This window comes from Lissotriton helveticus, chromosome 3_1 (genome assembly GCF_964261635.1).
Source record: "Lissotriton helveticus chromosome 3_1, aLisHel1.1, whole genome shotgun sequence".
NCBI lineage: Eukaryota > Metazoa > Chordata > Amphibia > Caudata > Salamandridae > Lissotriton > Lissotriton helveticus.
Window position 1 is genome coordinate 1,313,667,018 of NC_136061.1, and position 13,030 is coordinate 1,313,680,047.

Below are 13,030 nucleotides of genomic sequence, written 5' to 3' on the forward strand. Positions count from 1 at the left end.
CACAGGTTCTAGCCTTTGAACAGGTGATTGAAAAAGAAGTAGAGAGTCTGTTCCTTGAAAACAATAAGGTTTTTTTACAACCTACCTAAAGCAGAACATCTGGCACTCAAATCCCTAACAGCTAACAAAGAACTCACCATCAAACAGGCTGATAAGGGCGGATCTATTGTTCTACTTGACACTGATGTCTATCGCTCTGAATGTTTGCGACAGCTTAACAACAGGAATGCGTACCGTCTCCTTGAACAAGACCCGACTTAAGAATTAAAACGGACGATCCGGACGATGATTGAAGAGGCTTCATCGGAGGGCTGGATTACTCAAGCTGAAGCCGCCTTCCTGTACACCGAACACCCGAAGATGCCCTATTTTTATGCCTTGCCCAAGTTCCATGAAAAACAGAGGCCACCTCCTGGCCGTCCAATTATCTCTAGTATAGGGTCGGCTTTAGAACCACTGTCTACGTTCGTGGACCATTTTTTGCGACCTATGGTACAAGAAATGCCCACGTACCTTAAGGATACCACGGACGTGTTACGTCTGTTGCCCGACATTGAATTCGATATTACCACAGACCTCCTAATCTCTTTCGATGTCGAGGCGCTCTATACCTCCATCCCTCAAGACGAGACCTTAGAAGTTATCCATTCTTTGTTGGACTCTAAGGATCTGGACAGCATAACACCGGTCCATTTCATCATGGCTTGTGCCACCTTGGCCATGAAGCAGAATTTCTTTAGATTCGAGGATGACATTTATTTGCAGGTGTCTGGCACTAGTATGGGAAGCGTTTCCGCCCCCAGTCTAGCGAATCTATATGTTCACTCATTTGAGCAGCAACATATCTTCAGTGACAACAATCCCTACATCGATAATTTGAAAACCTGGAAAAGGTACATCGATGATGTGCTGGTGATTTGGCGAGGCTCAAGTGAGAGCTGTCTTGAGTTCCTTGAATGGCTGAATACCAGGAATTCCTTTCTCAAATTCACCATCGAGATAGGGGGCCACAACCTTGCTTTCCTTGATTTGTTAATTGTGGCCAAACTTGATGGCCTACAATCCGAACTATATAGAAAACCGACCTCAAGGAACTCACTCCTGTTGTTTGACAGTCACCACCCCAGATCCTTAAGGGAGAATCTCCCCTTCGGACAATTTTTGCGGGTTCAAAGGAACTGTTCCACTACTGCAGCCTACAAAGAACATTCTAGTACTCTGTGTCATCAGCTTATTACACGCAAGTATCCACCTAAGTTGGTAGGACAATCAATGAAACGGGCCATGAATAACAATCGTTCCGCTTTACTGGAACCATCTACACCTAAAGCTCCAATGGAGAGACTCACATTTGTACATACGTTTGGGACCCTCTCCAACAAAATCCAGAAATCGGTCAGAAAACACTGGCCAATCCTCAACTCTGGACATCTGACTCTCCAACATCCATTGTTTTCATTCAAGAGAGGTCCACACTTGAGAGATAGGTTGGTGCACACAAGACCCCGTGAAGAACAACCTAGGGCTCTGGGGTCGCTATGGGACCTCCCTCCTGTCACAGGACATCACCCTTGTGGTGCATGTCATGCATGCCCACAAACTAGAAAAACGACTGAGGTCGATATCGGGACATCGAGGCCTTGGAAACAAATCAAATTCACTAACTGCAATAGTGAACGACTAGTCTATCTCATCACGTGCCCATGTGGATACAAGTATGTGGGGATGACCACACGCAAAATACGCATCAGGATATCTGAACACAAGAGTACCATCCGGTGCAATAGGCAGGCAACTAAACTCACTACACTCTTCCTAGAAGCTAATCATCCCTCTACTTCATTCCAATGGACAGTGCTAGAACAACCCTTCATTCCTTTTCACACTGCAGATGTAGCGAAATTTCTCCTTTTGAAGGAACAGAAATGGGTCCTAAAGCTTGACACTCATCGCAACGGGCTCAACGATGAAATTCCATGGTCTACTCTGTAAGCAGACTAACTACTACTATTTCACTCCCGACACCAGCCCTGTCATTAACATCATCTGCTATCCTACCCTTTTTGAAAGGTTTTGAAAGGGTTATACAACTCTACAGCCCTATCAATAATATCACTTGTTATCCAACCCCTCATTGATGGTTTTGAGAGGACAATACAACTATTCAGATGTATTTTATATAAACACTACTTATTACTCTATACCGGATACGGCTGTGTCTGATCACACCCTGCTGATCCGCTTTTTGCGATGATGCGGCTTTTACATTTGTGGGTTTACCTCGCTCCCGTTATTGTGGCAAGGAGGAGCATTGGAGTGACACGATCCAATGTTTAAAGGTGCTCAAGCCTGCGATCATTCCGTATGCTTTACAGTCTTAGAAGCGGGCGTGAAAAATCCGAAGCGATCGGCTAGGTAATATGTATACAATCTTCGGTTACCAAGGTAACGCACCACCACCAATGACCAGCGTTGTAACACCCTCGCTCGGCAACGAGCCAATAACAGAGCGCCATGAGCCTGTCACGTGATTCCTTTTCCCAATCAGGATTCACCTTTTAACGAGATACAAACCGACCCTCCGGTGCCTCCCCAGTCGGTTCAGACGCCGGCCACGGAGTACCGACGGTTAGGTAAGATTGCTACGATTACATACGGCAGCAAATAAGAAGTTAAGTGATAGTTCTCAGGCTAACTACTAGTGTGCACAGTGCTATTGATATATGGGCTAACTACCAGTGTGCACTTTGCCATTGAGACACGGACCACACATCCAGGGGTAACTCTGTAACGCTAAACTTGTAACCTTCTTCGAGAGGTTTACAATACCGATGCATAGTTGGGTTGTACGATCCTCCATATCCCGTATTTTTTATTTCCCTGTACGTACTCAGTCAATTGAAGGCTTTTATTTTGTGGGTTAATGTACACTTTGGAAAAACATGTTTTCGTTTTTTACGTGTTTTATAGAGCGGTGCTTCACTCTACTCCTGAGCCACTGCCAGGTGGGGTGAGGTCTTCACTTCTTACGAGCTATGGTAAGATGCACTTTCATATATTTGGCATATAATTGATATATCCTGATATGGCAAACCAACCACACTACTTCCATGAGTGTCCACAGTCAGCACTATTAGTTTGACTCAGCCTAAGGCCTACATTTATTAGGCCTAGCTTTTATGTGTAGTTTTTGTGTGTGTAGTCAGTCTGTCTGACATTTGACCCCTTTTTTGTTCTGACCTTTTCAGTGAACGACATAAGCTGTAAGCAAAAGACAAGACTTTTCACCTGGAGACTGCAGGTGATCTGTGTACTTGTCAATGAAATTTGTGTCTTAGTTGTCACTTATTATTTCTTTTACATATGCAGTAGCGTTTATTTGTTGTAAGGTCCTGAAGAAAGCAAGGACAACTATGTCCACTCATTGCTGAAACATGTCGACCTGGTTCCACTTCTAGACAGCGTATTTCTCAAACTATCTTAACAAATTTTTAATATTGGCGGAGTGAGCATCATCCGAATAAAGATTGTTCTATGCTCCCTCATCCAATTTTAAACACTCCTTCTTATTTTCATTTTTTCACACAAATGTTTTTTCTGCACTGAACTCCCCCAGTCACACCATACTTGACCACTCACTAGTCTCGAGGAGTGGTGTACCATACTATTGTTTGTTCAGTGGAAGAGATTTTTTACATCTTAGTCTCTTTCTGTCTGAAGAAAACATATCTGTATAGATGGTTTTGAAAAATCCCAAATGATGAAGGGCGGTTCCGAATGGTGACTGATGGGTATCTCTGACCATCTATCGGGTTGTCATTGAATACTATGCTTTATACGTCAGCTTAGGGGTCTTTTGTTGTTTGCCTGTTTTCCGCACACTGTAAATCTACCTTTTTTCCAGACCCTCTGGTACTCTTCTGTTGTTTTGTATCTGTGGGGGCTGTTCCCAGAGACTGGTCTTTAAATATTCCCCCGGGTCCTACCCTACCGTAGTGTTTTTGTTAACACATGGTTTAGATAGACTCTAACATGTGAAAGGTGACTGTGGTGGCTTACCACTTAATAAAATAATCTTTCGGTTGCAATGATGCTAAATCACAGAACTTAGTGGCGTCTGGTGCGTAGATGACAAGGCTGTGCGTGCTAAGTCTTGAAAGGTAGTTACAACATGAAATAACTGACCACAATGTTTTCACTTTCTCCTTTGCTAAAGAGTATCGCAGACAAGCACATCACAGGAGATGTGAAAAGTTAGGCATGAGCGCCGAATATTCGTTACAATGCTGCACAAACGCTCCTGCAGAAACATTGTTCCTTCTCAAATTTCATCTCGAACGCAAACCATTTGCGTAGGTGCCCCACGCGCCGTCCTCCAGCTCACAAATCCCCTTGCAAGGCTGTCTAGGCAGCCGCATGATTGGCTGAGGTGAGGGTTGTCGCGTGATCGCAGCCCTCGAGCAGGTCGGCCCGCCTTGTGGTTGAAAGAGTGCGTTAAAGGTATATCACGGATTGAAAGTCCTTCTTTGAAATTGGCAGAAGTGTAAAATAAAACGGAGTAGGACTTATGCGCGCAAGCTTGTATGTGTAAGAGAGGGAGGATGACTAAAACAGAGAGGAGATGGAGGTGAGGAGGAGAGAGGTATGGAGATTGAAAGAAATGAAGGGGGAGAGGAAAGAGGTTGAGAAGGGAGTCAGAGAAGGGAGGGAGAGGACAATGAGACCAAAAGGAGACGCTGGAAACTAGAAAGAAAACAATGAGAGAAAGGAGGAAATGGAGATAGAAAGAAAGATGACGATGACAGAAAAGAAGAGAAATAGGAGGCAGAGAGCGAGAAAAGCGAGAGAGACAGTGAAAAACAAGACGGAGGGCATTGCTGTGGGGAGGGGGGAGGAGGAATGCGACACGGCCGCAGCAGGGGGCGGAGCGGGGAGAGCGGCGATGAGGGAGAGTAAATAGTGTGAAGCAGCAGGGGCCTTTGAAGTGAGCTTCACTTCAAAGGTGTGGGAGGAGTGCGGCTCAGGCAGAGCGCACGCTGGGGGAAGCTTGAGGAGCGGAGCGGGAAGAGCTGCTGGGGAACAGATAGCTGGCGATTTGATGCTGTGTACGCGCATTTTAGGTCAATGCGCTTGCGCATTGACCTAAAAGCGCACGGGCACAGCATCAAATCGCCAGTTAGTTAAAGTCTGTTTAAGCCCCTATAGTCTCGCTCCGCTCAATGCGCATGCGCATTGACAGGTCGCGAGACCTAATAAAGGGATCCCATACCTCGTTGCCACATTGAGTACCCGCAGTTCAAACGAGAAGAGGGCATGGGGAAACCTCTTATAAGATCTCAATCAATGGGGAAGGCATGTGTTACTGCAACTTGTGCGTGCCTTCACCTTATAAATATTTAACACATGATCCGAGGCAGTTGAATGCTAGAAGCGAGAGAGAAGGAGAGAGAGAGAGAGAGAGAGAGAAGGAGAGAGAGAGAGAAGGAGAGAGAGAGAGAAGGAGAGAGAGAAGGAGAGAGAGAGAAAAGGAGAGAGAGAGAGAAAAGGAGAGAGAGAGATAGAGAGAGAGAGAGAGAGAGAGAGAAAAGGAGAGAGAGAGAGAGAGAGAGAGAAAAGGAGAGAGAAAGAGAGAGAGAGAGAGAGAGAAAAGGAGAGAGAGAGAGAGAAAAGGAAAGAGAGAGAGAGAGAGAGAGAAAAGGAGAGAGAGAAAAGGAGAGAGAGAGAGAGAGAGAGAGAGAAAAGGAGAGAGAGAGAGAGAAAAGGAGAGACAGAGAGAGAGAAAAGAGAGAGAGAAAATGAGAGTGAGAGAGAGAGAGAGAGAGAAAAAAGGAGAGAGAGAGAGAGAGAGAGAGAAAAGGAGAGAGAGAGAGAGAGAGAGAGTGAAAAGGAGAGAGAGAGAGAGAGAGAGAAAAGGAGAGGGAGAGAGAGAGAGAGAAAAGGAGAGAGAGAGAGAGAGAGAGAGAGAAAAGGAGAGAGGGAGACAGAGAGAGAGAGAGATAGGTAATAGGGGACCGGGCTAAAAGGGCCAGAAGTGGTCAGGAACGAGTAGGACTTGAAGCTGGACAGCCAGCGTACATTCTGACGTTGTGGCAAAGAAACAGGTGAAAACCTGGTGTTCATTAGAACTTTATTCTGAGTAAGAGCAGAACAATTCAAGTCATCTCAGACTTTAAGTCTGAAAGTCACAGTTTGTAGTTACAGACAGTGAAGTATATCCTCCTTGTGAGTTCGGGAGAAGCGACCAGCAGCAGCAGCAGTAGTCGTTTTTTGCCCTAGTATAGTAGTAGTTTTGCTTTAGTATAAAGTTTTAAAGTACATTAATATGCCTATGCAGATGTGAATAGAAGTAAGGACATACATTAATGTCATTTTGTAGTTTTATGCTATTTATACCTAGGATTTCTAAATTGTGTGAAATACTGTAGAGTTTTAGGAAAAGGATTTTTCATTTAGACAAATATGTCAAGGGCGCACAGGTACCCAACCATAACCGATTCCCGAATTATTCATCCATTTTTATAACGGTTTCCCTGTGGCCTTCTCTAACGGTACTGAACCTAGTTGGCCAGCAATCACAATAACATCAGATAACACTTTAATGTCAGAGGTTTGTGAGGGCCTCGGTACTGATTATGCATCACCATTGGGTCTCCTAACAACATACATAGATGTGACAGTAAAACGCCTGTCAGATAACTAATGAGATCAGTCCCAAAGGATTAAACACAAAGACAGTGTCCTCCACATTACAGATTAAGAGCAGTGTACAGCAACCTCATGAACCCCACAACAAATACTGATGCTATCACTTATTATCCCTATAGTCAAACCTTAGAGCCTCCATATTGGAGCCTAGAAGAACTATCAAATAGTATAGATGAGGACCTAAATAGCTATTTTCAAGGTACACATACCATAGAAGAAATAACAGATAGACTTGATAGGAACGTCCTTAATTTTCTTGCAGGTGATTCTGAACAGGACCTTTCGACACTTAAGATATTGGAATTGGTGTTGAATTCTACAAAACCTATTGCAGGGGTTCACCCCACAGAAGGCCCCCCAAGAAATTACCTTTCGATAAAGGTATCAAGTGGAAAGTATAATAGAAACTGAAAATAAGCAATATCTTAAGGAAGAGTGAACACTTATAACAGGAACAAGTTAGGCCCAAATATAAGACTAAAGAGGGGCCAAGTGCCCTGCATAAAAAATGGGGACCCCTTTAGAACACATTGTTAAGGTGTTCCCTGGTGACAAGGACAAAAAAGAGAAATATTTTAGGAGTGGCATAAGGCAACATCAAAACTTGAACATGCATGGCCTGAAAAGGGCTCATTTGCCACCATAACGTTAGATCATATAGCCACCCTTTTGCAAAGCAAATATAATGGGAAGAAATTAGAAAAAAGGAAGTCCATCTTAGATCAGTGGAAGGTATTTTGTGAAACACACGAGAAGGGGACTGAGATAAGGCCCCGAGAGTGAGAGGAGAACAGGAAAGTTAGCCTTTACACCAAAAATACCTACTGCAGAATGCTGGAGGCTGATAGAGGAGGGTGGCGATAACAAGTGGGCCAAGATAAGAGAAGATGGAAGATGGACACAAGAACAACCTGAGAAAAAGAGGAGGTGCTCTTATGGCATCGGAAGACACTAGATAGGTTACAAATGATGGAACACCAAAGCTCGGAGGACTTCCTCCGTGCACATAACCTCTTAGGTGAAGACATGAGGTCAGAAAGATCTTACATAGGATCAGATGGAGCATTAGATGATGTTACAGAGCATGATAGAAGAATGTTCTCCATCATAGTCGTTAATGATGGTGTGGAGAAGAGGCGGCCCTTACCTCCCCGGGGCGGCATCCGAACGTAGGGCCCCTGGCCACTGGGACCGGGCATGCAGTGTCCCTAACCTCGAAGACCCCTCCTCTCTCTCTTCCCCTACAGGACACGGCAGCATCAGCCGAACGCGAACAACCGGAAGTGACCGCCCGTGACCCAGGAAGTCAGGCATTCCTCGAGGAACCGGAAACCAGCAGCCCCGGCCCCGGAAGCGCTTGGACGAAACCCTGCCCGGAACACAGAAAAGCCGACATCGAAGAGGACAACAGGTTCCCAGCAGCGGACTCATGGCAGGAGGTAGCAGCCAGCAGAGAACCACGGACAGAGAGCCGAGCGGAGGAGACGAACCACGACGAGGACGAAGAGGAGGACGTCTGGACCGAAGACTGGTGGCGTCCTCTGGAGGTGGCTGGAGAGCGGCCGCAACTCGGAGAAGAGTTGCGGCGGGGCACGTGAGTACACTCTACCCTTTCTCCGTGTTCCTCCCTGTAGTTACCTGTAAATAAGTGTATATTCCCCTCATGAGCACCCAGCACTGTATGTAGTAGTATCGCACCTGCACTGTATTAAAGACCAGAGCACCGGTACCCCGAGACACGCTGACCCACTTCCTGTTCCTTCTTGCGTGACTGTTCCCAGCCTACCCTACCAACCCCCCCTCACTGTCCTATTTCCATTCCCTCACTCCCCGGTGAAGGTGGAGGTACTCCGAAGACCTTTTACAAGGACTAACCGCCCTGTATTCCTCTCTCCCTTATATACCTCCGAGGAGTGCCAGGAGTCTACCGGAGTACAGACGACATCAGTCCAGGAGAAGAAGCCCTCCAGACGGCCTCGCCGCACCAAACCATCGTTCCTGTTTTCCCTGCCCTACCCATCCATCCGGGATACTCCACTACGATAAAGACCCTTGTCCTGTAATCAATAAAAGTCGCTGATCATTGCACAATATATCCGGCCTCCCCGCCTGTTATTCCGGTCTGCCCGCACCCCTACTCCACAGATGGACAGTCACAATTTGCCTGTGAGGGGGGAGATACCAACAGAGGTGCTGAGGCCTTACAGAGGAGACAGCGAGAGTTAAACAGATTGAGATTTGATGTTACGCATGCACGCCCTTATGAGAAGCAGGGGACATTTAACATGACGGGAAGAATGACATTGAGAAAAGACACAGCACGCCTACTCCCAGTGCTCCCAGGCAGTCACCTGACACCCAATGAAATAGTGGCCCAACAAATTTAGAGCTGGTACAATCTTGTTCCTTTTACTGAAAATCTAGCAGGTTGGACAGAGGGACTAGCACCACAAATTACACCATGGTCACGAGATGGTTCTTTTGAGCCACGAGACAGGGCAAATACGGAGATGTGCATCCTTCATGGCATAGGGGGGGCCTGAGTGGGATTATCCTTATATGAAGGACAGCCTGAGAATATGGCAAAGATATTCCAGACAGTATGACTCACGTCACCCTACTGGAAATAGGGACACAGTCCTGTCACAACTGCCCTTAATATTTAAAGGTTCAGGATCGCCCCAATACATACCATGGCCCCAGATGGACAAAGAAAATCTTAAAAAACAGCTGCCACCACTTGCTGAAGGGGCCGGGAAGTGGATAGCTGCTTTTGAAAAACACACAGCAGGGATACCCCTTGCAATAGGCAACATCAAAAGTTTATTAAGCTCCCTTATAGGAGATGAAACAGATACACTGTTCATAAAAGCAGGAGTAAAGGACGTAACAATGACTAATTCCAAATGTGATGGAGCACACTTCAACAAAAGTAAGGGGAGTTGTTTGGACACAACTAAGACGAATGTACCCAGATAGGTCAGACATCGGATCGCTCATGGCACAGACAATGCAGCCAGATGAAGACCCAGCACAATTCCTAAGCAGAATGAAAGAGAAATGGACACAGGAGTTAGGGAAGAGATGGAATGTGACTGGACAAAATGCAATACTGTTCTATAACATAGTGAAGAAAGGATTACCAGCTGAAGTGCAGGACATACAAGACAACATAGTAGCCTTAGAAACCAAACCATGGACTGAGATACAGGCTTACACAATACATTATTGTAAAAGGAGACAGGACAAGGAAAAGAGTGAGAAAGATAAAATTGAGAAAGCAGCAGTTAGTACAACAGAAACTAGCAAAGAGGACAGAGGGAGGAACTTCCACTGCGGCTACCCAGATGGCCGCAATGTCTTTGGGCGTGCCACCTGTAAACACCACTTCACAACCCCAACAATATGCCCCAAGATTTAATAGCAGGAATGGGCAAGGAGAGCGAGGAAGGTTTGGGGCAAATAGGTAAAACACATTCAGGGGAGGGCAAACATGCCACTACTGTAACATGCCAGGACATTTCATTAGAGAATGTAGGACCAAAAAGAACGACAAACAGGCTGGGGTAATATATGGCCAACAAATGGTACCACCTGGTCACACTGTGGCCCAGCCTGCCACGAGCCCCCAAGTGATATATGTTCCACAGCCCCAAATGCAGCCTCAACAACAGTTCCAGCCCCAATAGGTGCAACAACATATGCCCCAAATGCAGTACGGCAGCAACAGGTAGTACAGACCTTGCAAGGTGGGGTTACGGTCAGAGGAGGAAACCCCTTTCAGCAAAATGATGTGGGAGGATATGCTAAATGAAGGTGCCCATGGAGTAGTCTCATGTGTCCAGTACTATCGATAACTCACAGGCCAGACGAGGAACCCACTGTGACGGTAGCCATAAATGACAGGGAATACAGCTTTCTCATTGATACTGGGGCCACTAGGTCCTGTATCCGTGAGAGAGGACTCCCGCTGTCAAACTCATCAATGGACACACAGGGGTTCTCCAGCGAAGTGATGAGGGTTCCATTCACCAAACATGTGGAGATGGACATAGGGGGAGGTACGTTAACAGCAGGCTCTTATTCTCCCCCAGGGCCTCAGCAAACTTGTTAGGACGTGATCTTATGGCAAAATTAAACATGCCCATCCACTTTGAGAAGGATGGGACAATGGTTTGCTCAACGCCGGGAATGTCTCGCACACGTATCATAACAGTGGTCACTCATCACCCAGACGGTGACCGAACCAGAGCTAGGCTTATAGACATCCCGGCCTTTACTAGGGCAGTGTATACTATCATAGCAAAAACACCAGAACTAAAAGGAAAGCTAGTTGAATTGCCAAGGAACTTTCTGTTCCGCCGCCAGAGGCCATGGTTAGAATAGCTGAATTCTGAAGTTTCCGGTAAAGATCTCATACTGGAGGTGGAAGCTGTGGAGATATCTTCCACCTGGGGAATGGTGATGGCCAGTGAGTACACCTGTACGGTGTGGGCCTGTGTCATCTTTCATGAACCCAATATAAAAGTAAAAGATATATCAGATGCCCAGTTGTTTGCCGATGATGCCACAAGATCAGTGTTAGTTTTTCAAGACAGTATTCCATTGCATACTACGCTGGAAACAAGGTCTGCAATACCAAAAACTGTTTCTGGTCCTAGTAAGGACAATGACCTTGGGTACCCTCTGATTTGTGAACCAAAGGCCCCCACGATGTGGGCCTCGTCCGCACAGCAGTCCCATTCTGAATAACCTTGAAGGAAGGAGCAATACTACCAAGGGTAAGGCAATACACTCTATCCAAAGAAGAAGAGGAAGGCATCGCCCCAGTTATACAGGCATTGGTAGAGAAGGGAGTCTTATACCCAGATGTATCCCCCTGCAACACCCCGATTTATCTTATCAGGAAGGCTAAGGGTAATTCATGGTGCATGATTCACGACCTGCGCCCCCTTAATGACATAGTGATACCGGAATTCCCTGTAGTACCTGACCCTTCCGTTATCCTGACTAACATACCCAAAGATGCTAAATACTTCTCAGTCGTAGACTTGAAAAATGCATTCTTTAGCATTCCACTGTACCCAGATAGTCATTACTTGACTGCATTCTCATTTCGTGGCTCCCAGTACCTCCATTCTCGTCTACCTCAGGGGTACTGTGAGTCCCCTAGTGTCTTCAACAGAGCAGTCAAGAATGACATTGCAAATTTTCAAAGTGACAGTACAATACTGCAGTATGTCGATGACTTACTAATTTGTAGTGCCACAGAAGAACAGCGCAGAAATGACACTGTGTCTCTGCTTTTCACCCTCGGACAACGAGGCTACAAAGTAGACAGAGACAAATTACAATATTGCCAGGAAGAAGTCCATCATTTGGGACAACTGCTATCAGCCTCAGGTCGCCGAGTTACACCTGAAAGAGCAGCGTCAATTAAACAGCTGACTGAGCCTGAGACAGATAAGGGAATGCAAAAAATGTTGGGCCTATGCAACTATGTCAGACAATGTTTTTTTTTTGTGCTCGCTTCGGCAGCACATATACTAAAATTGGAACAATACAGAGTAGATTAGCAAGGCCCCTGCGCAAGGATGACACGCAAATTAGTGAAGCGTTCCATATTTTTACTTTGTCTGCGAACTATTCTCCGAGGCATTCCCAGAACTTACATTATGGGACTGGCCTGTAGTGATCGAGCGAGCGCATCGTTTCCCATTTTCAATTAATAAAGCTAGGCAAAAAGAAGGTGATCATCCCAGAGCAATATTGGTCAGATTCAGCAATTTCTTGGCCAGGGAAGCTGTTTTTGGTCTGGCAAGACCAAACAAGAAGTAAATCGCCAAGGGGTGTATTTTTTTTGTCAGGCCTGACTTTTGTCAGGCAACTGTATCTAAACGGTGGCATCTTAGGCAGCTGATCGCTGGATTTCAGGAAAAGGGTGCTGCAGTATATTTACAAAATCCGGCTAAACTACAAGTCATTGTGAAGGGTCAAACAAACTTTTTTTTTCTGAAATTGCTGCAAAAGACTACTTAACCACTTTATGAAAAAAAAATGTAATGAATGTAAAAGGTTTTTTTTTTCTATTTTTCTATGTCCTATATGTTTCATACGTAATAATTAGCAATCTCAGTTTGCTAGCGATGGCTGGGTTAAGTCGGTTGACTGTCACAGATATCCTTTTTTTTCTGACCTTGGAAAGGAGGTGGGGAGGGCACTTTGTGTTCCCAGGGACTAATAGTCCTTGTGCCTCATATGGTTGGTTGGGTAGGGTAGAGGGGAAGGAGTGGGGGTGGGGGGGTTGGTGAACAGGGGATTCCGG

The 13,030-nt window shown here is 45.8% G+C and overlaps 1 non-coding gene and 1 pseudogene across 1 annotated transcript; both read left to right on the forward strand.

The window, feature by feature from the left end:
• Positions 1 to 7,671: 7,671 nt before the first annotated feature.
• Positions 7,672 to 10,519, forward strand: LOC144824960 (uncharacterized; annotated as a pseudogene).
• A 1,708-nt stretch (positions 10,520 to 12,227) lies between these two features.
• Positions 12,228 to 12,334, forward strand: LOC144825765 (U6 spliceosomal RNA). Its single transcript, XR_013609555.1, has one exon. It is a non-coding gene; the product is annotated as a U6 spliceosomal RNA (small nuclear RNA).
• The last annotated feature ends 696 nt before the right edge of the window (positions 12,335 to 13,030 follow it).